Consider the following 26,717-nt stretch of genomic DNA (forward strand, 5'->3'; position numbering starts at 1 on the left):
TAGTAGGTCTCCTGTACTGACTCAGCTGCTCCTCAACAACATTCTCTACTGTTGTCCCCCAAGAGCAAAGCAAGGCTTTTCTAAAACTTTTTTGAAAATGGAGTTGGAAATTATGGAGCAAAATGGAACATCTTCCCACAAGAAATCAGTCAAGATGCTTTCCTTACCTCGCCTGACTTGTCACATTCCCACGGCTGTCCTCAATGTCCTTCCAGGTTCTCCCAGGGAAGGCCCAGGATATCTGTTTACTGGTACAAATATCCCATTTCGCCCTCTTGGGAGGCTGCAAGAATGAAGTATTAGGTGGCTCAGGGTTCTCTAAGGGCAAGGCTGTCAGTGTCATACTGGAAAATATTAAAATGTGGAAAAACTTCTCATCTTACTAACTCGTGTTTCTGCGTGGTATCCCATCAACCCCTTGATGGGTTCCTTTCAGAGTTCATTCAACCTGCTCTATGCAAACACTGAACCACGGCTCTGTCTCACTTTGCTGAACAAATGTTCCAAATAGGCAGAAAGAGCAATCAGTTTTTCAGGACTACACGGTCTTACTTTACAGCCCTCCTTTTCTGATCCCTATTCACAGAAAGCTGTCTGCCATGAAAGCAAAAGAATTCCCAGTACCAGATGGACCAAAGAGTGACCTCACACACTACTTTTTCTCAGACCATAGAAGCTTTATACAGTTAAATTCTTTATGGTAGGGCGATTTAGTAAAAGTATATGTTTTTATTTTAATTTTTATTGGTTGATTTTTAGAGAGAAAGAAAGAGAAACATCACTTTGTTGTTCCACTTTTTTCATGTACTCATTGGTCGCCTTGTATGCGCCCTGACCTGGGATCAAATCCACAACCTTGGCACATCTGGATGACAATCTAACCAACTGAGCTAGCCGGCCAGGACCAGTAAATGTATACATTAAGTTGATTTAATTTGCAGGATTTTGTAAAACTCTTCACGTAAACAAATTCACAAATCAGAAGGGAAAAGAAACTCATGTATTGGCCCTAGGATCTAAAATTCTGGTTTCAAAGTCGCTGTCACCCTTTTTAACAACAAGCTGCAGCCTCAACCAAGCATGTGGCCAGTGTGCAAAAAGAACCCGACTCCGGCACTAACCTCAGTCTGTCCACTGCCCACTGCTACTCAGGTGCAAAACCTGAAAGAGGAATAGACCCTGCTGGGCCTCATTCTTTTCCCCTAGCAGAATGTAAATGGAATCTCTGCATTTGTAAGAATGTCCAGAAGATTGTTAATTTGGAAAACATCACTGGGAAGGAAGCACCGCTAACAGAGGGCTCTCCTTCTCACTCTCAGGCCCCGCCCTTGGCAAGAGAACCTTCCACGGACATCTACCACCGTCCATCACCTGCTCTTTCTGGGCCATCAAAGCGCACTGTCGGGCTGGCTAAAAACTACCACCCTTGCTCACGCCACTCTGCCATCTCCCCCAAAGTCTTCATGTTCTTTTAAATCTCTAGGCCCTTGGCGTATACTGTTCCCTCTTCCTGGAATGCCCTTCCGCCTCTACTTTGCTTACCCAACTCCAACACTCCCTCAAGAGTCAGCTCCAGTAGTGTCTCCTCTGGTTGCTTTTCCTGAGTCTGGGGCTTCCTGTGCATCTGTTCCTTATTACTCCCCCCTTTCTTCTGGTCAAAAACCTGTATCATATTCTATTGTAAATGTCTGTTTATCATAAGTGCTCTAAACAAATTTTACAAAACAAAACTCTTGCCATATATTTAAGTTAACATTTAAATTTTTGTATCATAAATAGTAGTAGAGACACACTTTCTGGCATGTTATAAATATTGGCATTTTATATATACTGATATTTTAAAATAAAACTGCTATGTTATTCTCTTAAATGAATCCAAATAAATCCAATGAACTCTAAATACCATTTAAAATATATCATCCATTTTTGAAAACATGAAATTTCACACCATCCTTTTTATCCTCGAATTCTAATTTCCTTTTTACTTCCTCCTCAGAATTGTATCCTAATACTTACGCTTGAAAATCTTTCACTGATCAACCCATGGTACTTCTCCACAATGTAGCTATTATAAATATATATATACAAATTTTTTAAATTTTCCTGTGATTGTAAGTTCTAAATGTTAAAGAAATCTCCTTTGGATTGCTTTCATTACCTTTATTATTAATATGCAATTGATCAAAACATGATTATATTACAGATTTATATCACTAAATATAAGCAAATTTTATTACAAATGCATTAACTTTCCACTGTTATAGTTGCAAACACCAAGAAATTTTGTTGACATAAATAACTAGATAGAAATGAAAGAATTTTATTATAGCAATATCAGTCAGTCTTGCACTTGTTCTGAGTTATATGCTAAAAGTACACAGTAATTTATCATCAAAAATTGTTATTAATTATGTACCAGCTGACAACTCTCTCAATTTTGTTGAAAGCAAAAATGAAAACCATCTGATTTGGAAAAGTATTTGTTTCTCAGAATCACTCACTTTCTTAAAAATATTTCTAACTTTTTTTGTCTGCTAACTTTGAAGTTTTCACACACCACGTACACAAATAGCAAGATTGGGATGAGTTATAGCTATGCCTTCTCATAAAGTGGGAAAGAGTGATCGAGAAAGGGAACACACTGAGTCCAACTGTGTCCACAAACAGACTGACTTTTAGAAAGATGACATGTGGAAGTCAAGGATCTGGAAAATCTTCCCAGTTTGAACATCACTAGCTTATCTGCCTCCCTCACCAAAATGGTAGCATTACCAAAATTAAAAATTAACATTAAATTGTGTTTACTCTTGGATAATCACTGTTACATTTTAACAGAAGAGACTGAAAAATGATCAAAACGAATTTCAATAAAGGTCTTTTTAAATAAATCATGGAGCACCCAAAACCAAAAACTATGCTACATGGTCCCCCCTGGGGAATGAATCAAGTCCTCCAAAATCAGCTTTGGCTCCTACTATCCCTTCTGTACAGTCCCCATGATACCACTGTCCATTCTAATTATAGTTTCTAGACTCCGGTATGGACACCCATAGCCCATGGAGCCACACAGACTAGGAAGTGCCAGAGAACCAAAGGGTAACAAGGCTTGCCAGGAGCATTATGGAATGGCCACCTGGAAGCCTAGGTCTGGAGCAGGTGGGAAGTTTCCAGGCTGAGATGGCAGATAGCAAGGACCCACATAGTATGAAGGAATCCAGTATTTAAGAGGTTGCTGGCGTTGGAAAGAATTCTCCACAAGTTGCTGGCCCCAGAAGACAGGGCTCTGTCCTTGGAAAAAGGCAAGTGGAGAGCAGTGCAGTCAGAAGCAAAGCAGCACCCAAACTGCAGAGCTGGCCCTCTGGGCGGAACACTGCTCCTTGAGAAGGCCCCCACTCATCGCTGTGGGCAGAAGGAAAAAGGAGCATGAGCCAAGGCTCTGCAACTTGGTGAGGGGGACAGAGCCTACAGACGGGAGCAAATAAACCTATTTTATAGAACAGCTTCCTACCTTTGTGCCTCAGGATATTCTTCCCAGTTAAAGTTCCCCTTCCTCTTCATCAAGTTAAACCCTGCCAACCCTCCAAGGGCCAAGATTATGCCCCTTGTTCTCCCTATGCAACCTCCTCAAACACTTCTGCTCTTAGTAAGTTCTTGTGTAACTGAAGTCCTGTCATATCAGATGCTTGATGATTTCTAACCTGCCTCATGACTCCACTGACATTTTGGTATTAACCTTTAGCTCTTTACTGTAGATGTTTTATGCCTCTTTGAGGGTAGGTCTGTGACTTACTAATTTTTTTTTTGTTTTTAAAGATTTTATTCATTAGAGAGAGGGGAAGGGAAGGAGAAAGAGAGAGAAACATCAGTGGGAGAGAGGAACAGCAATCAACTGCCTCTCATACAACCCAACTGGGAATTAAACCCACAACCCAGGCATGTGCCCTGACCAGGAATCAAACCGATAACCTTTCACCTTGCAGTACAATGCCCAACCAACTGAGCCACACTAGTCAGGGCTATTAATTTTATGAGTCTGTGATTTTCCTATCCCATGGAATCGCCCCTCAGTGCTTTCATCATGCAGGATACCTACTTGCTTACAGATTCAATGGATACATTGTTTCCTGTGATTTATCCCAAATATCTTCCTCTTTTATGTAACCAAAGATTCCCTAGACACGTGTGAACTCTTCTTGCATCCTTTACAGTCCCTAGCTTAGGGCTGCACACATCTAAGCACTCAGTGAAACTGCCCAATCAATCACTCAGCTGCTACCCTCCATGGACGCTGGAGTATGTAGCATGGACTAAAAAATGTTAGCTATTAACATTACTATTATTGCATAACAATAAATTCCAGATTTAGTAAAGATTTAAATAAGACAATGACATCATAAAAGAGGAGGAAGATTACATTCAGGTATTTATCTTAATCTTGCTGAGGGTAGATTGGTCTAAGAATGACACCGCAGGTTAAAAAAATTGTTTAAGCCTAATAAATTTCACTACATTAAATTATTACAAGTGTTTATATGTGAAAAACAATAAAGTAAAAAGACAAATGACAAACTGAGGGAAATATATGTAGTACATATACCATGAGTTAATATCCTTAATATTAAAGGAATTGGTAAAATCAGTAAAAATAAAATATGGAAATACATGAACATATAAATCACAAAACAAATATAAATTAAGTGGCATTAAACATGTGAGAAAATGCTAAATCTCTGTAGCAATCAAAGAAATGCAAACTAAAACAGCAATGCAATACCACTTTTTCTCATCAGATTTGCGAATATTTTCACTGTTTTTAGTTTGGCGGGACGGCTGAAACCAGGCACTCTCACTCACTCTAGTGCACATGTGTGCGGGTTAAAGACTTTCTGGAGGGCAGCCTGGCTAAGCCTATCAAAAGCCCTTGAAAATGGTTGTGTCTTTCATCTGTGCATTTTACTTCTACAAATGTATCCTCCAAAAACAATCAGGGAACTGCACTAAAATACAGACATAAGGAAGTTCATCACAGTGTTTTTACAACAGCAAAAAAAGAAAAAAAACTAAACATAAAGTAGATAAATATTCAGTATTTTTGTGAATGTATATGTTTGTTTTACAGTGTTGGTATATATTTTAGTACATATGTAAAATTTGGTTGTCTCTGTATAGTGTGGGATTGTGGCTGATTTTTTTGGTTTGTTTCTGTTTCCTAATTTTTCTATAAAGAACATGACTTGCTTGTGTAAAAGTTCAACTAAGGAGGGAAATGTCCTATCCACGGTCTCTTAAACATGACGAGGAGAAAAACATTTAAATAAGTTAACTTGGGTAATAAGCATGCCTCCAGAGTGCACAGAGGGGCCTGACTCCGCCTGGAGCTGAGTCCCGAAGGGTGAACTTGCCAGGGTATGAAGCCAGAAGGCCAAGAGGATATGAGGAGCAAAAAAAAAAAAAAGGGAAAAATGCCTATTGTGTTAGCAACCCACCATGCAATGTCACTGAGGCAGGAAGGGCAGGTTAGTGTGAAGAAGGACTTGAAGTAAAAACCAGGTGACAAAAGATTTTTGAATGTCAGATAAGTTGGGGCTTACTCTGTGGAAGAAGATTCATTAAAGAGCTTTTGTGGTTCACGCATATGAAGGTCAAGGAAAGGCAAATGAAAGGTAAGAGAAAAGTGGTTAAGGACGGGGCTGCGAACATTCCCTGGGAAGAGATGTAAAGCAACCTCCAGGGGCGCTGGAAATGCTGTATGCCTTGATCTGAGTGGTAGTTACACGAGTGAGTACCAATGTTGAAATCCTGTAAGATATATGCTTAGTATTTTTGCACTTAACTGTCTTATTCCTCGTAAAAAAAAAAAAAAAAAAAAAAGGAAAAACGTACAGCCCTGGGCAGTGTGGCTCAGTTAGCTGGAACGCTGTCCCATGACCGAAGGGTTCTGGTTTCAATTCCCTGTCAGGGCACATACCTAGGTTGTGGTTTCATCACATGGGGAATGGGGGGGGGAGGGGCAATGGATGTTTCTCTCTTACATTGATGTTTCTCTCTCTCCCATCTTCTTTCTCCAAAAGCAACACACACACAAAAAAGTCCTTCAGTGAGGATTAAAAAAATAAATAAAAGGAAAGAAACATGATGATTAAACAGCATTCTAGAAAGCTCGCTCCACTCTTGGGAGCAGCCTAGGAGACTGACTGAAGAACATAGAGGGGTGGACGTGCTGACACATTAAAGCTGCATTCCAGGAAAATGATGGTCAAGGCTTTAACCGGGTGAGAGGCAACAAGACAATAGGGAGGCCTTTGGGGAAATGAAGCTGACAGGACTTCATGAGTGTGATTACTGAGAGAGAAGGAGAAACCATAGATGACTCTGATATCCTTTAAAGGAGCTGGTGGACACAACAGAAGAGAGAGCAGCTTCGCAGAGGTAAGTATTGAACACGGGAAATGTGAGGTGCCTGTGGATCATCCGGCTGTCCAACCGCAATAATTATATACACTAACAATGTGCCAGGTCATCTTCTAAGTACTTGACATATATTAATTCCTTTAACCTCATGAAGACCTTATGAGGTTGGCACTATTATTAATGCATTTACAGTTAAGGAAACTGTTGAAAGGAGAGGTTAGGCAACTTGTCCAGGATCACATGTCCTGGTGGAAAAAGGACTTGAATCTGGGCCATTTGGCTCGAGAGTTCATGTTCTTAAAATACAGGTGATGTATAAAGGAAAGAGTTGAAGCTCTGGGGATACCTGAGGTCCCACAGGAAGAGAGTATACAAAAATAAAGAATACTAACGCATGCTTCTCAGCAAGGATTAAATAAAATGATATGTATAAACCCCTTAGCAGTACCTAGGTCACAGAGTCAGCACTCAATTAATGATACTATTACAGATAATTCTTCAACAAGATGGTATTGTACAGAAGGGACTGGGTTAGATTAAAAGCAGTTTAAGGGCCATAACAACCAGATATAGTGTGTGGCTGTAGGTTCAATGTTCGTATGGAAAAAAACAACAAGGACACTTAAGGGTCAACAGAAAATCTGAAACACAGTCTGAGTATTAGCTACAATAAAAATGTACTGAACTGGAAGAGTGGAGATAATTTTTAAAATAAAAGGATGAAAAACACTAGGTATAGTATGATCTTGCATTGGTAAGTAAGAGATGATAAATGTGTACACAGATGTGACTAGACAAGGAGCTAGGAGAGGGTGCACTGAGGTATAAACTGTGATCACTGATCTCTGGGTGGTGGAAAAGTGAAGCTCTTTTATTTTTTACAGTGTAATATGATGCATAAATCAAAATTTTAAAAGAACCAATTTAAAGTTGAAGTTGAAGACAATTTTATTTTCTGAAGTTTTCTATTACAGGAGTTCACAGACACAAAGGAAGCAGCAAACCTCCACCAGTGTACGAGCTTGCTCCAGGTGCCAAGCAAAGGAGAGGGCCTCGCTCCCGCTGGCAATCCAAAGGCTCAATAAAACACTCCTCCTCTGTCCTTGTCTTCTTTGCCCCTTTTGTTCTAAGTAGCTTCCTTTCTAAATGATGGGAAAATTCACCCTGATTGCCTTCCTCTCACTTGTGTCATTCATTCTGAGAAAACAAGACACTGTGGCCCTCCCGGCATCCCCAAGAGGGCCAGAGGAACACAGATTACTGCATGCCCTGTATCCATACCGTAAGCAAAGCCACCTTCAGAGGTAGGAGTAAAGATCTCATACAGAACTCTTTGGAATCACACAGGCAAAAGAGATTCTCGCAGAAAAATTTCCAACTTACAGGTTTCATCAGGGAAATACTGCTCTAATGAAACTTCCCAAGCTTAAAGCAAGGGAGCTAATTTTCATTTCTCTAAAATGTAAAGGTGGAGCTCTGACTGGCATGGCTCAGTGGGTTGGGCATCATCCTGCAAACCAAAAAGTCACCGGTTCGGTTCCCAGGTCAGGGCACATGCCTGGGTTGCAGGCCAGGTCCCCGGTTGGGGGCATGCAAGAGGCAACCGATCAATTGACATTTCTCTCGCATGCATGTTGATGTTTCTCTTTCTTTCTCCGTCACTTCCCCTCTCTCTAAAAATATAAAAATAAAATCTTTAAAAAATAAAATAAAATGTAAAGATGGAGGTAGGGGACAAGGGTAAGTACTCAGGGTGGGTGAAACAAGTAAAGGAGAATACATTACTGCTGACTTCACTCTCCTCCTGGCTAAACTGGAGTGCTGCTACATCTACCTGGTAGATTCCAGTCACCAATTCTTATTCATCTTCAAAACTGCCCCAGCATCAGTATATGATCTGATACACAGTGGACATTTGACAAGTAAATGCAAACCTAAGCCTGAACTGAGGATTTACGGACTGAGCTATGTAACTTTTGTGGCCAAAAAACCTTAACATAGAAAAGAACCAAATGTTAATAATAATCTATTCATAACATTTGCTGCAATACAATCCAAAGATTAAAGTTTCAACATTCAGCACAGCATCTTGTATTTAGTAGGTCCTGCTCAATGAGCATTTGGTGAATGCTCCATGATTTTTTCTGCAACTCAAAACTTTCTGATCCACTATGAGATTATTTAAAGGTCTGTGTTCTCAGTGTCATGCTGACCTTTAAAGATTTTCCTTAGGAAAAAGATTTCTGAAGATGGAAAAAACTTTTAAATGATCATGCCCTGTGCCAATTAACCAGTCTTGTAAGGGCTCTATCAATCTATTAACATATGTACCGGTTGAAAACTTCTGTGGACCACATCAACTGCCCTGGTCTTTAGCACAACCCATCCATCCAAAGCATTTGTGGACCCAGAAGGCAGGTTTTACTTCCAGAGGGCTTGTATGGATATGGTCACAGCGGAAAAAAAAAAAAAAAAAGCCCTGGCTGATGTGGCTTGGTGGATTGAGCGCCGGCCTGAGAACCAAAGGGTCACCTGTTCAATTCCCAGTCAGGGCACATGCCTGGGTTGTGGGCCAGGTCCCCAGTACGGGGCTCACGAGAGGCAACCACACATTGATGTTTCTCTCCCTCTCTTTCTCCCTCCCTTCCCCTTCCTCTAAAAATAAATAAATAAAATCTTTAAAAAAAAAAAGACTCTGTGTACAATGACTCAGGGCCTGGATGCCTGACTCCACAGCCACTACACAACTAGACGTCCAGGCGCTCTCTCGGAAGCTGCTCCCAGTCATTATCCACCTGCTCCACTGCCCCTCCCCACCTCCTCCATCACTATTTTCACAGTAGTATGGTGTTACCTTCTATCCTTGCTTTCCTAACCTGCTTCAGGTTAGGAAAATCCGGGAATTAACATGTAGATACTAAAATGTCATTTACAGCCATATGCAAAATTAAAGCAAAATACCAGTTCTCCAGCTTCATACTCCAAAACTCTCTTAGAAATCTGGGTACAAACCTCTTATGAGAGAATTATATGTCATCTTTAAAACCACCACCAATTTCTAAAAACCAAACAAATTATACTAGATCCCTAACTACACTAATATCTGGATTGTTAAAAGGGCCTCCTAACTCCTCCAAGGCTCCAGTTTCCTCCTCAATTCCAATCCATTTTCTGTACTTACTAATTATATGTCACCTTCACTGGAGAGAAAAAAATAGAACAATATTTCAAGCATCTCTGCCATTCCAAATTTAAAGTCTTTAAAATAACATTCAAGAGCCTTCGGGATCTGGGCTTCCCCTTCTGCAGCCTACTGTATCTCCCATGGGTCTCTTTCATCTTCTGGTTAATTAGCACTGCCTAGTTCCCATTCCAGTTTCTACAGCACACAAGCTAACCACGTCTTCCCTGCCTCTGGGACTTGGCTAATGCAACTCCTAGTCACTTCCCAGCCCCTTAAGTGTCCTCGTCAGTTCTGAAGGCAGCATTGTATCGAGGAAAGAGAACTAACTTAGGAGTCAAAAAACCTGAATTCTAGACATGATTCTGATGAAAACTAGTTGTGTGCCTTTGGGCAGGCCCTTTGCCTCTCTATGCTCACTTTCCCCATCTATAAACAAAAAGACCGAACTAGACCATCTTCATAGTCTTTCCAGGTTAAAAAAAAGTTCTTCTATGACTCATAATCACGTAGTGCATTTATTCAACTAAGATTTTCTGAGCATTTTCTCGGCCAGATATTATGGCAAATCCTTGGTAATAAGCATAAAGCCATGTGAGACCCACACCTGTATATATCACCTGTAGATCTACTTCTTTTCCACTATTTTTGTGCAAGTGAAGTCATGTGAAACATGAACATCAGATGCAAATAATATCATTTATTCATTTAACAAATATTTATGAAAACTTTCCATGTACTGTTCTAAAAAGTAAAGATACCAGTAAACAGATGGACCAACTCCCTAGTCTTTATGGAGTTTATTTATTTGGGAAAAAAGACAGGAAAAACACACAAATGTGTATATAATTTTAGCAAGAAAAACAAAGCAAGGATTAAAGATTGATGAAGGACAGTAGTTTTATATAAAATGGTTAGGGAAAGCCTCCATGAGAAGGTGCATTTGAGCTGACACCTAAATGAAATGAGGGCACAAACTAGCAAGAGTCAAGAAGAGCATCCCAAGCCCTGGCTGGTGTAGCTCAGTGGATTGAGCGCGGGCTGCGAATCAAAGTGTTGCAGGTTTGATTCCCAGTCAGGGTACATGCCTGGGTTGCAGGCCACGGCCCCCAGCAACTGCACACTGATGTTTCCCTCTCTCTATCTCCCTCCCTTCCCTCTCTAAAAAATAAATAAATAAAATCTTTAAAAAGAAGAGCATCCCAGGTGCAGGGCAAAGGCACTGAGACAGAAGAGATGGGGCAAAGTGGAAAGCAATTGTGAGGGTTAGAGGTTAGAGCCCCTAAGGGATAGGTAGTAAATTTGGATTCTAAGTATATGATGGGTGGGATTCCATAGGAGGGTGAAAGCAGGGGACAAATGTAAAACTTTGGTTACTACCTGGAGTAGAGACTGTGAAGGGGCAGGAGTAGATGAGTCAGGACAAGTCAGAAGGCAATGCAGAACCATTAAGAACTTGGCATCCAGTCTCCAACTGCCCAGGGTCACATCCTGACTCTTCAGCTCATAAGCTATGTGATCTGAAAAAAGTTCATTTCTCTGTATTTCTATTTCCACATATTTAAGTGAGGATAATGGTACCTAAATCATAAATTAGCCTGGAAAATTAAACTAGTGCACTAAAGCCCTTCGAACACAGTGTGCCACAAAGTAAACACTCTGTGAATACTAGTGCTCTGAAACCATGAGATACCCAAGAACAGTGCAGAGAAAAGAAGGGGGCTGAAGCCTGAGACACCTCAACACCTCCAAAGGCCTCCATTCAGCCCAAGATTTTACAATAAACCTGCATGTCCTAAGCCTTGTCTGGGGCCCCAAATCCCTTTATGTAACTCACAGCTGAAAGCTTTGATAACATAATACTTTATATAGTTCTTTAGGCAACAATTATATGTTCTAAATTCAGGGGGGTTTTTTTCTTCACATACTTATATATCTACCACCATGCTTGGCATAGAGTTAAACACATACTTGGGTATTCATGAACACGCACTGTGGACATCATGTAATTTTTTTCTAAAACCCAATGTAATGCACCATGATTTCCCTTAGGAAAAAAAATAGCCCTCTTCCTTATGGAATAACATGGATTATAAGATACCCTCCGTACCTCCCCATCATGCAACTATCAGGCCCACCGTGGCAGGGACAGTCACACTGGCCAGAGCAGTTACACCACAAGCCACGTCTCCTTCTGACTTCCCAGTCCTTATGCCTCGTGTGTGAGCTCTTCTGTCTCTTCTTTCCTGGAGACTTGTCTGAGTGCAAAAGTCTCTCATATCTGGCAACATGTCACATGCTCAGTCCCCCGCCCTCAGTCCCCAAAGCCCTAAAAGAATCTAAATACTGAAGCCAGAATATTCCTTTAAAAAAAAAGCATCAAAATTTAGGAGGAAATGAGGGAAACAAAATGGGCATAACCCAAATGCATATCCAGAGGATCATCTAGGAGGGCCCTTCCCACCAGGGTACAGAAGTCTCAGTGCCTTCAGTTAGCCACTGCAAGTATTTATAAAATAACCTTGAAAGATAAGAGTTTCCAACAGAACAAAGGTCCAAGTCAGTGAGGCGGAAAAAAAAAGAGTTCTAACTTTTTCATTCCTTTACTCAATTTCCACAGAACTATATGCCCTTCTACTCGTTTCTTCCCTACCCCACCCACCCATCTCTCACACCCCCAATCTTGGTGATGATAAATCACAGAAAGTGATGCTGACCTACCAGGACCAGCTCTTGATGTGGTTCCCACCAAGTCTGAGCCTTATATCCTGAGATCTACCCCAGCCCTCCAGGGACCAGAAACAGTGACAAATGCATGGGAAGTATGTAGGCGACTTGAATGTGGGCAGAACTGGGCACAAGACACTGCTCCCAAACTGGTTTTACTGCTCAAATCTAGTCCTGGAATAGACAAAGGCTGCTAGATGTTATTTTACCAATACCTTTCAGCAAAGTTATTTCTTACTAATTCTGACCACTGATCTACTTACAGAGGTTTTTTAAATGGCCCATCTGAAATAAGATATAAAGTGGTCTCTGTTCATCTCCCATGACTCCGCCATCACTTTCTGTACAAACACTCTAATCCCAAGTACTATTCTAATTCAAGGCAGTGACCTGTCAAAATACAGGTGTGGGAGAAAATAGCAAAACAGAACCCTCACAATTGGTATCTCTGATTAATTGGACATTAAGGATTCAAATAAACACTTTGACCTCAAATCCCATTTTTCCATGCTCTCCCAAACCCCATAGCATGCAATATTCATTTGAAGTCGGGTTTTCTTCATCTGTAAGTCTCTGTGCACAGATTCTAGGGTCCACCAAGAAGCAAAACACCTTACCCCCCTCCCCGGGCCCACACTGGTACACAGTTTTCAAGAGAATGCACATTTCCCTTGGACGTGGTACTGGTGTTAGGGTTACCATGGCTTGTGTAGAAGCCCTTTGGGTCTAAGCACCAACCACCCATCCACCCCTGGCTCACATGACAAGACCAGACTTTGAGGAAAAACTTCTCCAGGCAGTCCTTACTACTGACCACAGGGCGCATTTCTAATCCAGGGGGCATTATGTTAAGTGGAGGTGCTAGCAACAGTAGGTGTAACCTAACACAACTCATAGGAAAAATAACTGACTGGGCCCTGTTCACTCACTAGAAAATAGTTCTCCTCATGCTGAGCCTTCTTGTTAGGGGTCATTGCAGCACCTGGAGCAAAACTCAGAGTGATGTATAAACAGCCACTTCCCAACAGCAGCAGGTGAAACTGGTGGTATTCAACACCCATATCCAAAAATAATTTTCCATCTAATTTTTTAACATTACTCATTAATTCTTCAAATACCTAATATTAAGTATGTTCACTGAAAAAAGTAGTAAGAGAACAAAAAGATGCTTAAAAGAACTAACCCACTGCTTTTTCCACAGCAGATATTCAATGTTACAAATGAAAGAAAGGAAAGGAGGAACAGTGTGTAAACAATGGTAACACAGAGTGCTTCCTCAGAGACTAGAGTCTGACAGAACCTCCCAGGACACCGCCTTCTCGATCGCAGGCATCTTCTACTCCACTCAGTTAGCCTCGGGGCAGAGAAAGAACAGGGAAAAGGGGGAAAAAATACCCACAAACATCTAGATGCAAACTTGTCTTAGCTAAATTATCCCCACTTCACCTCACAGACAAAAAGCCACTAATAATGACACTTGTCCCCTCAAAGTAGTTTCCAGAATACCGACAACCAGGATATGTCCAACCAGCATACAGGTATCCTGACCACCATGGCCCTTTATCACAAGGCCCATTTAAAAAGGTTTTATTTCTGCCCTGCCTGGTGTGGCTCAGTGGACTGAATGCCAGCCTGCAAACCAAAGGGTCACCAGTTTGATTCCCAGTCAGGGCACATGCCTGGGTTGTAGGCCAGGTCCCCAGTAGGGGACACATGAGAGGCAACCATACATTGATGTCTCTCTCCCTCTCTTTCTTTCTCCCTTCCTCTCTCTAAAAATAAATAAATAAAAGCTTTAAAAAATAAATAAAAAGGTCTTATTTCTTATGCTGTTAACAAAGGGTTAAGCAGACTACTTCTATTATATTTGCGTGGGGATCCTAAAGTTCAGTTTAAACAAATGATTCCCATACTTCTGGAAACACCTTAATTGGGCTAGTCTGTTACTATTAGAGCAATCCAGCAAAGGCTGGATTCTTTTTATACCCTTAAAGGAATAAGCAAAATTCTTTCAACGATATTTTTTTTTTGGAAAAAAAATCATCTCAAGTTTACACTCGTTCCACAATTACTCATCCTGATTGGGGTGGGGGTGGGGGGTGGAGTGCCCACATTTTATTTCCAAATGGCACCTTTAGATCTAAGAGCTCTAATTGCCAGCATATCTAATATTGACTTTCTGCTTAAAACACAAAGGAACAAGTATCATCATAAGTCTAAAAAGTAAGACTTACAAAGAAAAACAGAGAAAGGTCTGTTTGTCCAGCCAGAGGCAGGGAAGGAAAGCATGGGCACAGAAAGGGACAATCTGTGTTTGCAACACAGCCACTGTGGTCTGGGAAAAGCAGTTTGTTCACTCTGCAAACATCTGTGCATTGAATAGGGAGGGGAAAAGCATAAAAGTAAGAAATACCAACAGAAAACAGGCTAACTACAAGGAGGTAATCTACGATCAACAGTCTGGAAAGCTCAGGAAATGTTTCTCGGGCAGGCTGTGAAATCTCTTGAGAAAGGTTTAAGGATATTTGGTAAAATAGTCAAATTGTTCTACTACACTAGGAGATTACATTGACTATCAAAAGCATATTGCAGTTCTATTTTCAAACTATCTTTTTGCTATCTTAGAGAATCAAAAGCACTCCTTAATAAATTAAAATGACAAATGCTTACCAAATATAAAAACATTTACAACTATGTGAGTTAGCAAGGAGCCAAAAATGCAAGCAAACATCTCTGACATTTAAATAAGAGAACTGTTGCCCTGGCTTGTGTGGTTCAGTGGACTGAGTGCTTGCCTGCAAACTGAAAGGTCATTGGTTCAATTCCCAGTCAGCAACCTGGGTTGCAGGCCAGGTCCCAGGTCCACGTATCCTCTCACACACTGATGTTTCTCTCCCTCTCTCTCTCCCTCCCTTCCCCCCCTCTAAAAAGTAAATAAATAAGTAAGAGAATTGCGAAAGTCTCTTTTTGAGATCTCTAACTCTCCAAACTAACCTCAAGAGCATTCTCACAGGAACTCATAACCAAAGATCACCAATGGGCCAACTATGAGCTGTGTCATTCCCCAGAGGAAACCTTAGATGGCTTTCCTTTCCGATCTATAACTAGAAGCTACAGATAAAACAAAATGGCTTTTAGGTGATACCACATACAAAATGCGGTATCAATTTTGGGGGAAACAGGGGACTAATCAGGGCATAAACCCCATACCATCCTAGGGGATTACCCTCAATCTAGAAGAACTAGAAAAACTGAGTTAAAAGGGTCCTCCGACATCAAACTCCAGAAACTAAAGAAATAGCAAAGCTGGAACTTTAACCCCTATCTTTGGACTCTTAAGGCCCGTACCCTGAGAGGTCATGTTCCTCAGAGGTCCAAAACCCCAACTGGGTCATCCTGACACGTTTAGAGGTGCTGGTGAGAATTTCACATATCAAAGCACCATTCAATAGGGCAAGCTCTTCAGCTAGAGGTTCATAAAGGTAAAAATGGATATGAAAGGCTGGGGTCATATTTTGGTTTTACATTTTTTTTTTATTTTACAAAAAAGCATTGTTGACTCTTGCATTAGTTAAAACAAAACTTCTCTAGTTGGTGAACTTGATTTTTCTGCCTGTCCCTTTTTTGTGCAACTTTCTACTACCTGGCATTTCTTGGCCTAAGAACCAAGTCTTCAGAGCTCTCACAAGTTCAGAGGAAAAGGCGTAAAGGTCGTACAAGAAAAGGCAAGAAATCTAGATTGTACATCAAGTGGGAGACAATTCTACTAGGGTGGCTCCACCCACTGCTGTCCTTCCTGAGGCTCATTATCTGCAGAGAATCAGAGGGCTCGGCTATAAAACTGGGTATTCAGTGGTCCTGTAAGCTCTCTGGCTGTATATATATAACAACACAATTAACTGGTAAGAAATGTGGAAGGGCAGGAAGAGCTTTGCACATCTCCAAATCCTGGTTTTCATAACCCAAATTCCCACCCAGTAACTCTCCAAAGGCATCATCCTATTACTTCTCCACAACAACAAAAAAAAATAAATGTGCATTTTATCTTAATAACTAAGAAAGGTAATTTCAATTATTTTTACCTTGCCAGTACCAAGTTTGCTTTTTTAATTTAAGATTTTTAAGAAACGAGGGAATGTTGGGGAAAAAAGAGCACCTCAACTTACATGTTTAGGGTAGAGACCCCAATTTGGAGCTCAACTTTGCCACTCAGTAAAAGCTCTTAGACAAACTATAACATCGATCTATGTCCCACGGGTCCCAGGGCAGCCGTGAAAGAACATGACTTTCACCGAAGCATTGCAAAACATGTGGGGAACACAAGGACAAACCACCAGTTGTGTGGCTCCACACGCACATTCCCCGTCAATGTCCGCCTGGTCATAGCAGCTCTTCTCTGATCTCCAGGAGCCCTATGGTTAGGGTGACTAGTTCTTACCCCACAAACCAAGCTACTGAAGCATAAATGGGGCAGGAATTTAAACATCTAGATATTTTGGCTACATCACTTTTTCTTAAAACCCCCTTAAGAACTACATCTTCCCTGTGATGAGTGTGTCACACTCCTGAACACAGATGTCACACTAATCTTCTAAAAACACTGCTTTGCCCATCACTCCTTCTCTCCAAAATCCTTAAAAGCTAGATAATGCGTGTTGGATAAAGTTCCAGCTCCTGAGCCAGAATTCAAGCTGACCACAGTCTGCTTCAAGTGAACCTCCCACTGCCTGCTGTGGAAAGCAGCTGAGGAAGCACGGGCTTTAGAGCCAGACAATGGGGAGCTGGAATTCCAGCTCTACCACTCACTACTTGTGTGATCCTGAACAGGTTACCATACCTTTGCGATCTCCTTTAAATCAAGAATTCCCCCTTTTTGAAACAAGAATAACAATGCCTACTTCTCAACACTGGAAGATGAAAGAGAGTGTAGCATGTGGCACAGAGTAGGGGCTCAGTGAGTGTTACTTTCTCCCTTGCTCCAATCCCAGTGGTCTAGTCTCTTCTCTCTTGAAAACTCTCCCCAGCAACTCTCCACTAGTTACAGAACTGCACTTCAAGGCCCAAAGAAAGTCCCTTCTCTTCTGCGAAGCCACCCTGGCTCCCAAGAGTTTTCTCCTCTGAGCTTCTATAATCTGAAACTGTTACTCTTCTCCGATATGTCCTTCTTGTTTCCCCAATGAGTCCACAAACCCAAGAGCAAACTTTTCACTAATTATCAAGCCTATCACAATCTAAGTGTTCAATAAAAAATACTCTGAAGACAGTTGCCTCAGAGTTGCCTCACTAGGGTGAAGAAAGCCTTTACTTCATGTATTCAACAGGCTCCCCTTCAGCTCTTGCTTCGTGCTGTCCTTCTCAGCATGGAAGACAGACTAAGCTCAACTGGGTCTCTACTTCTGATTAGCTTTCTGGAACCTAGACTATTTCTGATCCTTTAGAAAGCCCTACTTCTGAAAAATCCCATCAACGAAGAGATTCACCTCCTGAGAGTATTACTTGGAGGGGGGAAAATAATGCAGTCACTTGGGTTTTAACCTCAGGGCCCTATCCTAAGATAGCCAGCTGAAGTGTGTGCATATAAAAGATACCCTAGCTCAGAACAGCCCCGGAGATGGAATAATAATCTCCTCACCCTTCCCAAGACCCTACTGTCCAAATAGCAGCAACACCTGCACAGGTGATACGAGCAAAAGCTGGACTAAGGCAGCAAGAAGGCAAATTGTCTCACTTAGTGAAGAAGTTGTTTTATTCATATTCAAGTAATATAAACCACATTTATATAAAGATTCCAGGAAATGCAATAATTTCACTTTAGAAACACTTGAAAATGCTCAGTCTCTTGAACTCTACTAAATTACTAAATTCTTGGATAAGGTAGCATAAACTCTTAAAGTGTATTCCTTTAGTCTTGGGTAACTTAAAAAATATATCTTTAATAGTACACTTAAGAAGAAAGACAAAAAAAGGAAAGGTAATCATTCCCAATAAACACAGTTCAATTTGTTTAGAGTACAAAGTTAATTTTCCTTTGTTTGAGTTCCGTGTGTGCGTGTGTGTTTGCTTTTAGGAGCCTGCAGACAAGCCACCACCACCGCTTGGGCATGTCCAGGGGACGAGGCGGCTGGCAGAGCCCACTTCCAGGGCCGCCCAGACTGTAGCCATCTCTTCGCATACCCCAGCTCTGCACTTCCCCAGACCCTCCTCTGATGTTCCCCACCCCCAACCGCAGCCCGCGGGAAGCAGAGCTGCCTGACCGGGAGGGCAGTCCCCTCCAGCCAGAGGAGCTCCCGAGCCGCCCTGCTCCTCCGTGCCTACAGAGGTCCCCCAGAGTCTGGGTGCCAGGATGCAAATACTCACGGAGCTGGACCTCCGCCAGGGGAAAGGAGTGGTGAATAGCGGGAAACCCGCTGGGGCTGCAGCAGCAGGCAGGGCACAGCCGGAACCGGCACCCCTCCTGTCCACCACCCAGCCAGGAGCAAAGGCAGAGGGGCAAGCAGGCGGGTGGGGAAAGCCGGGGCAGTGGCGAAGCACTGACCTCCACGCTCCCCAGCCAGGCTGGGGGCTCGCACTGTTGGGGGCTTGACTGGCGCGGAGAGGAGCTGCGAAGCCCGGAGGAGGAGCTGGGCGGGCGGGCTGCCGGCAGGCATCCGCACCGGCCGGCTGGAGAGAGAGACCCAGGCAGCCGCGCAGACTTGAGTGAAGGGGCGGGGAGGAGGTGTGCCTCCACCCCAGACAGAGGGTGGGCTGCCCGCTCCTGCGGAGGGGTGTGCTCCCAAGCTACGAGAGAAAGCCGCGCAGAGAGCGCGAGGGGCGGGGCCGGAGGTGGGGGTCGCAGGGAGGAGGAAGATGGGAGATGGGGGGTGGGCCGGAAGGGTAGCTGGCCCTCAAACAGAACAGTCCTCACCTCGGCACCATCCATGCAAGAATTGTCTGGGCCTGGAGCAAAGCACAAGGGGGTCTAAAACTTTATGTCATTTTCTCATACACACGTGACCCCCTGCAGTCCAGATGGTTTCAATCACTGGAGGAAAAAAGCGGCTCTGCTGGTATGCAAGAAAAGACGGAGCTGGGAGCGTCTGGGAAAAGCTGCCCGGAAGCCTGCCTGCCTTCAAACAAACCAATGAGCTCTTCCCGTTCTCCCAGCCCTCGGCCTCGGGGAGCCCTGCAAAACCCAAAAAGACACTGAAAGGAGCTCCATTTAGTACCGCAGCAGCAGCACAGAAACTCTGACAGCTCTGGGGTGGCAAAGGAGTCTGGTCTGGACGGAAAGTTCCAAGGACATCAGAGAATTTGTTTTAAATACTCCATTAGCGTGCAGAACCAAAAACTAGAAAAGGGTGACATTAAATAATAAGCAAAAGAATACCTCATAGCAGTGAGAATCTGTAATTTATTAGTGGGATTGTGAAATTTTTAACCAAGTGTAACAATCCACTTGGAAAAGAATAATACAAATCACTTAAAATCTAAACCCATACATACTTAGTGGGATATTAGGAAGCCATGTAACCCAATTTCTCTTCCCATAAGTCACTATAAATAGAACCTGATATTGAAATGCACAAAATTGACTTTCACAAACCTAGCTACATTTTGAAGGAACAAATGAATATGAATGAACATAAACTGGCTCTAAGGCCAAGACATGTTTAAAAGCCCAAGCCAATTCAACTGTCACATATCCTAATGAGGTATTTTCTCAGCTGCAGGGCAAGCATCAAAAATAATGGGGAGTTTAAGATACATCCTGGAAATAATTTAACTTGTTTATGATCAAACAGAAAGAGTGGCAAGAACCAAACTGATAAAGTCTATTATTCTTTTGCCAAAAAAGGATAGTAACAGGAATTACTAGCATTAACTCTATCTCAGTGATATTGATGCCGAAGGATGTTTGGCCTTTGTAGAAGAAGACCTTACATACAGGGTGAAACAGTGGTCCGTGCGTGACAAATAAATCAACTCTTGGTAAAGTGACTTGGCTGGTCTACATTAGCAGAACCCACGATTCCAGCTGTTGTTGAGGCACACTGGGAAACACAGGAGACAACTTGAAACTCAACCAATTAGAGCAAGTTTTACTTCATATTCCAAAATCCAGCAGTGAGTTTCTACTCTAGTTCATTGAAGTGCTTAAATCCTTCAGGAGACCGAGGCCATATTTGCAAGAACTTAATCTTTTCCAATCTTCTCCAACATCAATTTCGGGCATGTTCTACCCTCCACATGCAACAAGAGAACTCATGTACAAGACTCTTTAGGGGATACAAGCCACAGAATTTAACAATGCTCCCGGCAATTCCACCTGCAGCTCCCTAAACTCTGCAGGGAGGTTCTTAAGTTTCCCATTTCCAAAACTATTAAAATGACAGAACACATCAAGATTTTCTCTGTTCAGACCGAGGACAGTAATTGTTTTCATCTCTGGCAGCTGTAATATGAGGGCAATAATAAGATACAAATAGTTCTTTTTGTTTGCCAATTCCATTGCCAATTGTACACAGAACTTTTTTAATTCCTATGAAAAACTTTAATTAGGTTTGCTTTATCAGAAAATTAACATCCCTTAAGTTTGCTAGTCTTGAGCCCAAACTCCACTGATGTCTGTATTAATCTTAATACTAGTCAAAGATTTATTAGAGACACTGACATCTGAAATGTCTTCAACAGCATTTTAAATGGTGCTAATTTAGCAATTTGCATTAACTTAATTTCCACATCACTTGACAAATAAAGCCAGCTATGTATAAAATACTAAGGGAGATGGAAGTTCTATGACAGGGGTGTCAAACTCATTTTCACCGGGGGCTACATCAGTTTTGAATGTAATTTCAACTCCTTAACAGTTAAGGAGTAGTTACATTCATACAGTCCTAAAATTATTTTAGCCTTTGAAGGCAACCGTGAGGCTGATGTGGCCCTTGGTGAAAATGAGTTTGACACCCCTGCCCTATGAGGACAGGGACCAGGTCTATCTTGCTAATAATTACATCCTGTGTGCCCAGCATGAAATAGGTGCACCAAAATATATGCTGTCTCAGTACATGAGAAATAAATAAAAACACTCCCTATAAGGTTAAAACCCAGTGGGAGCATGTGACTTGTAAGCAACAGGATGAACAAACCGGTTTAGGAAGGACATTAGCAACAAAAAAGAGGAAGGGGTAATTAGCATTAATTGGCTTTAGACTTTAATCATAATATATATTCAGAGACGTGTACAGAGACGTGTAGAGATTGCTGCAAATAAGAAGCCCTTATAGGAGGAATTTGATATATTTAGTGCTGAATATAGGGATCTCAGAGATACACTTTCCCATGTCCCCATTATTCAGTCCCTTCAACACAGAGCCAAGACAAGATTTGAGCATAAACATCCTGGCTCTAATTTGGATGGTATGAATACTGTTCCCTTCATCCTCTCATACGTCTCCCCCACCCCCAAGCCATTTCCTCTGTACTGTCTTCTGTCAGTGTAATGAAAGTCTCCTAATCGTTAGAAGCAGTAGCTTCGGTTCTCTTCATGTGAAGTACAATATACTCTGATTACATGGTTATATTCCATACAGATGCCTAGCACCGCATTTTATAGATGAGGGCCTATTTAATATTTTAACTGTGAGGGACTTAGAATTCAACTATTTTTTAATATACCAAAATAGATCTTGACATCAGAGATGGGCTTTACTTCCTTTTGCTATTTTAAATACTGCACTTAAGTGTAGTGAATGGTAGTTTGAGTTTTCTGGTTCATGGATTTTCCTTTGCATGTTTTTTTTCCTTTAAGGGACAAAGGGGTTCAGTCTTTCAGGTTCTCAGGTCTAGCACTCATGAAGCAGTTATTTCCTCCTAAGTACTCTGCCTATAATATTTTATGTCGTCATAAAAGGGGCTTATTTAGGCCTCATGATCCAAATAGCAAGCTTCTCAAAGGTGGGCAACAGACAGGGAAAGGTGGTTGACCGAGATAACCTTTAAGTTTTATAGGTCACACTTTTCCACATATCAGGGGTTTTTTTAAATTTTAATAAAACAGTATGTTTTATTTAAACAGCTAAACATAAATGCTAAAGACTGAAATCATCCTAAAATGTTCTTAAAAATAATTATTAATCACTAGTCCATAACTTCAACAAGTACTATTTAATCCAATCCTGCTTTCCATTCCCCCTAGATCTCAGTAGAGCCTCATTTCTAAAGCACCCCATATTCACCTTTGAAGTGTTTCCATAAGCTTTAAGACTTTGACATATGCCACCTCTGATCTGTAATCTCCAGGAGCCTAGCATACCATGACAGGGTCATCCCCTTACTCCTGAAATAGCTATCCGGAGTGCAAAGGGATGACTTTGTCCCTCCTTTTGACTTTGACCTTCCCTCTTTTCCAAGGCCCTCAAAAGGCAAACGGGGCTCACATTCACACAGATGCGACTGAGTAGTGTGAGTCCCTGTGACTCGTGTTTGCAGTCAGGAGAGCATGGTGTGTACTACTTCACTAGTTCCTACATCAAAATCCCTAGTTCAGAATCTTCTAGTGGCTTTCTGAAATACAGATTCTGGCCCCAGTCCCAGACCCACTGAATTAGAATCTCCAAGGCCGAGAAACAGTACACTAAATGAATTCTATTATCTTTACTCTGTCAGTTCTACATATGCCAATTTTCCCTTGGAGGAAATCCCCACAATCACCACCCACTCACACAGGCTTCCCAAAAGGAATCAAGCAGATATATGAATTGAAATATAACGTAGTTCTTCCTTCACAATGCCCAACTTATCTGGGCACAACTATGTTTACAGCCTACCTCCAAAAGGAAAAAAATTCTTAAAGTGAATGTTTAAAAAAATTTAATAAGATATAAAAATAGATTATTGAGGAATCGGCAATGTTTTGTTACACAAACATAACAGCACTAATAGGCCACTGAAACTATTGACTAAATTTCTATTGTAATCAAGTAAAGTATCCATAATAACTGCCTAACTGTTATATTATTCTGTTATTCCTATAGTCTAGTACCTTATATCCTATTAAGTTACTTAATTTAAAGAACTATAGGGTATAAGAAGCACAAAACCCAAAATGTATGTGCAAAATTTTTTGACATTGTGACTTAAAGAACATAAATAAATATAAGTATAAATATAAGTATAAATATAAATATAAATAACATCTATTGCTGGTTAAAAAGTTCAAAAACAGTATAAAAGAATAACAAAGAAAAGGAAGTCTTCCTTCCCACTCCTGCCCTCCAGTTCCACTCTCACAGGCAGTCACTGTGGTTTCTTGTATACTTTTCCAGAGATGTTCAAATGGAATGCAAAATTATTTATGTGCATATAATGCATTTCAGGGAGGAGAGGTCTATAGCCTGTCACAAATTCTCAAAGGGGTTCATGATGTCAAAAAGAGTAAGCATCCCCATTCCAGGATGAGGCTAAGGGTTCGCACTCTACCCCCAGTTCTTTGGTGGGATTAGCAGAACTGCTACCTTGTTTGCTTATGAGTATTACTATGCCTGATTCCAGACCAAAAAATAGCTTCAGTAAGCAATGTTGGTTAACGTGCACAGGTGGTTATAAAATACCACATGTTTGTAAATAACTTTCCAATTTTTTATGTGTTTTCTCAAACAATCCCTCCAGTGAAGGTCCTTCTGTTACTATTTGGACTGACTGACCATGAAAACCTGTAGGAAATTTCTGGCTTATACCTATACATATGCCAAGGCAGCAGATGTTTCTCTCCCAACCTGAAAATTTTCTACTGAGATAAAAAGATTTTACTTATATCTACAGAGAATTTAGGGAGCAAAATTAACTTAACACTCCTGATAGATATAACATAAGTTAAAGTTACAGAGTTATTAACAAATATCTTACAAACCATATCCTTTAAAATATACATTAATTTTGTCAAGATGGTAAATCTCATTTGGACTTCAGTGATTATTAAGTATTATAATTGGGATTTTAACAAAATTAAAAATGTTGGTTTTAAAGGATAACTGAACTGAATTGCTTCCCTTATCCACCTTTTCATAGTACTGTAGAATCTATTTCCTTGCCTGAATACCATGGAGTGCCTTTCACTGTCCCTTTCCAAAGCACATGGAAAATAAGACACATAAAATCAAGCTGCTTCTTCTATAACCAGCTTAGAAAAGGGTTCAGTCTGACCTAGGTCCATTTATTTTATTGCTCTGTAATGTTGTTTGGGATTTTATTCCAAACACCAGGCTATTTATTATTTATTTAAAGAAAGTATTAGGATAGTTTGACTGCTGATGCTGGGTGGGCTGGACTTGGGAGAAAATGAGGCGCTAGGTGCTCTTTAAATGGATAGGAGATAAGAGAAGGCTCAGAAAAGCTCACTAAGCTGGAAGGTCTCCTCATTTGTCCATTTAACTGATGGTTCTTTTTTCTTGTCTCATGAGCTTGAAGATAATTTTTGACTGGAAGAAACTAAAGTCTAATAATTTACTGATTTGAAACTAGTTACCAATCATTGTTCCAATGGTATCAGTCTTACATCTAATCGAGTATCTCTAGATTAAAGAATGTTTTATCCCTTATGACTAAGTTCACTGAATTTTACCCAGGTATCCCTGAAATAAGAATTATGAGAATGTAGTATCTTCCAGTCATTTTCTAGATTGACTGCAAAAACAAAAAATGAACCTACAGCAAATAAGAAAAAGATGATTATATATCTGTAGCTATTAATTAATTTCTGTATTCACTAAACAAATATGTATTTTTAATAAGTGTTTACTTTTCAATTAGAGTTAACATATTATATTACTTTCAAGCACTTATTAAATATTGGCAAAAGAACTGCTTTTGACATTGTTGGAACTAAACGAGAAGTGCTATAAGCAAATTTAAAATCTAGTGAGGAAGGTATACATGAACAACAAGTCAGAATAAAATAAGTGGTATAAAGAGATAAAGAGGATGTTGTGGCTGGTGTGGTTCAGTGGACTGAGCACCAGCTTGCAAACCAAATGGTCGCTGGTTCGATACCCAGTCTAGGTTGCGTGGGCCAGGTCCCTGGTTAGGGGTTCATAAGAGGCAATCACACACTGCCATTTCTTTCCCTTGCTTTCTCCCTACCTTCCCTCTTCTCTAAAAATAAATAAATAAAATATTTTAAAAAGAGAGATAAGGAGGAGGAAATATAGGAATTTGCAATAGTAGTAAAGACTCTTGCTGAGAACTGAGGGCAAGAGATTTGGAAATGAACTTAAATGACTGTTAGAATTTCTATTTCTATAAATAGAAAAGAAGGGGAGATAATTCAAAACCAAAGGAACTCCCTGAGCTATGAAAGTGAAATTCTAGGTTTAAGATCAATGACTGGTCTTAATGATTTGACTACAGTAACAGAAGCTAAAAAGGTAGGTTAGGTGGAAAATAGTTTGGCAGTTCCTCAAAAAGTAAAACACAGAATTAGCATATGACCCAGCAATTCTACTCCTAGGAACACACCCCAAAGGTTGGAAACAGGTATTAAGACACTGTACACCAATGTTCATAGCAGCACTACTCACAATAACCAACATGCAGAAAAAATCCAGTGTCCATCAATAGATGAAATGTAAAGTATTTACATAATGGAATATTATCTGGTCACAAAAAGGAATGAAGCACTGACACATGCTACAATGTGGGTGAACACTGAAAATACTGTGTAAGTGAAAGAAGCCAGACAAAGCCAAATGTTGTATGATTCCACTTATATGAACTATCCAAAAATAGGTACATCTACACAGAAAGAAAGATTAGTGACAGCCAGAGGCCAGGATGAGGAAGAAATGGGTATGGAATTTCGTTTGGGGGCAATGAAAATGTATTGGAACTACACTGGAGTGATAATTGTGCAACATTTTGAATGTAATTAATGGCACTGAATTGTACATTTTTAAAAGATTTTTATGCTATATGAATTTCACCTCAAATTTTTTTTGGAAAAGGTAGATTACAGGTCTGTGGTAGATACTATTAATGCTTGCTAATATCCTTCTCGGTCCCCAGAAGTTTCTATGTCCTTGTCACCCTGCAGTTAGGCAGGACCAGGTGATCGTTCTAGACAACAGGCTGTGTGCAGAAGTGACAGATGTCACTTCCCGGTCAGTGTATTGAAGAATGGGTGAGAGATGCCCATGTTTCTCTTCTCTGCCACGTGGATCCAAAGTCATGTGAGACAATGGAGCAGACTGTGTCCTTAAATAAGCTAGCACCACCCTACTGACCCATGCTGGACATGCTGTATGAATAAGAAACACAATTCTGTTTTCTTAAGCACTGATGTTTTAAGGGTTGTTCCTGCAGCATAAGCTAAGCCTACTCTGACCAATAATAGAGTCAGATTTAGAAAGGCCATGAAAGTTGTGTG

General features: G+C 40.9%; 1 protein-coding gene across 2 annotated transcripts in view; it reads right to left on the minus strand.

Moving 5' to 3' along the window:
* Nucleotides 1–19,024, minus strand: part of DENND2B (DENN domain containing 2B) — a 158,037-nt gene extending 139,013 nt beyond the window's left edge. The window contains exon 1 of one of the 2 annotated variants that reach the window (XM_028517727.2): nucleotides 18,855–19,024. The gene's annotated coding sequence lies outside the window, so the exon portion shown is untranslated. Of the gene's footprint in view, nucleotides 1–18,676; nucleotides 18,805–18,854 lie in introns of those variants that run through there. The other variant, XM_036028982.1, reaches the window with a different exon arrangement.
* Between the last annotated feature and the right edge of the window lie 7,693 nt (nucleotides 19,025–26,717).

This window comes from Phyllostomus discolor, chromosome 6 (genome assembly GCF_004126475.2).
Source record: "Phyllostomus discolor isolate MPI-MPIP mPhyDis1 chromosome 6, mPhyDis1.pri.v3, whole genome shotgun sequence".
Classification (NCBI taxonomy): domain Eukaryota; kingdom Metazoa; phylum Chordata; class Mammalia; order Chiroptera; family Phyllostomidae; genus Phyllostomus; species Phyllostomus discolor.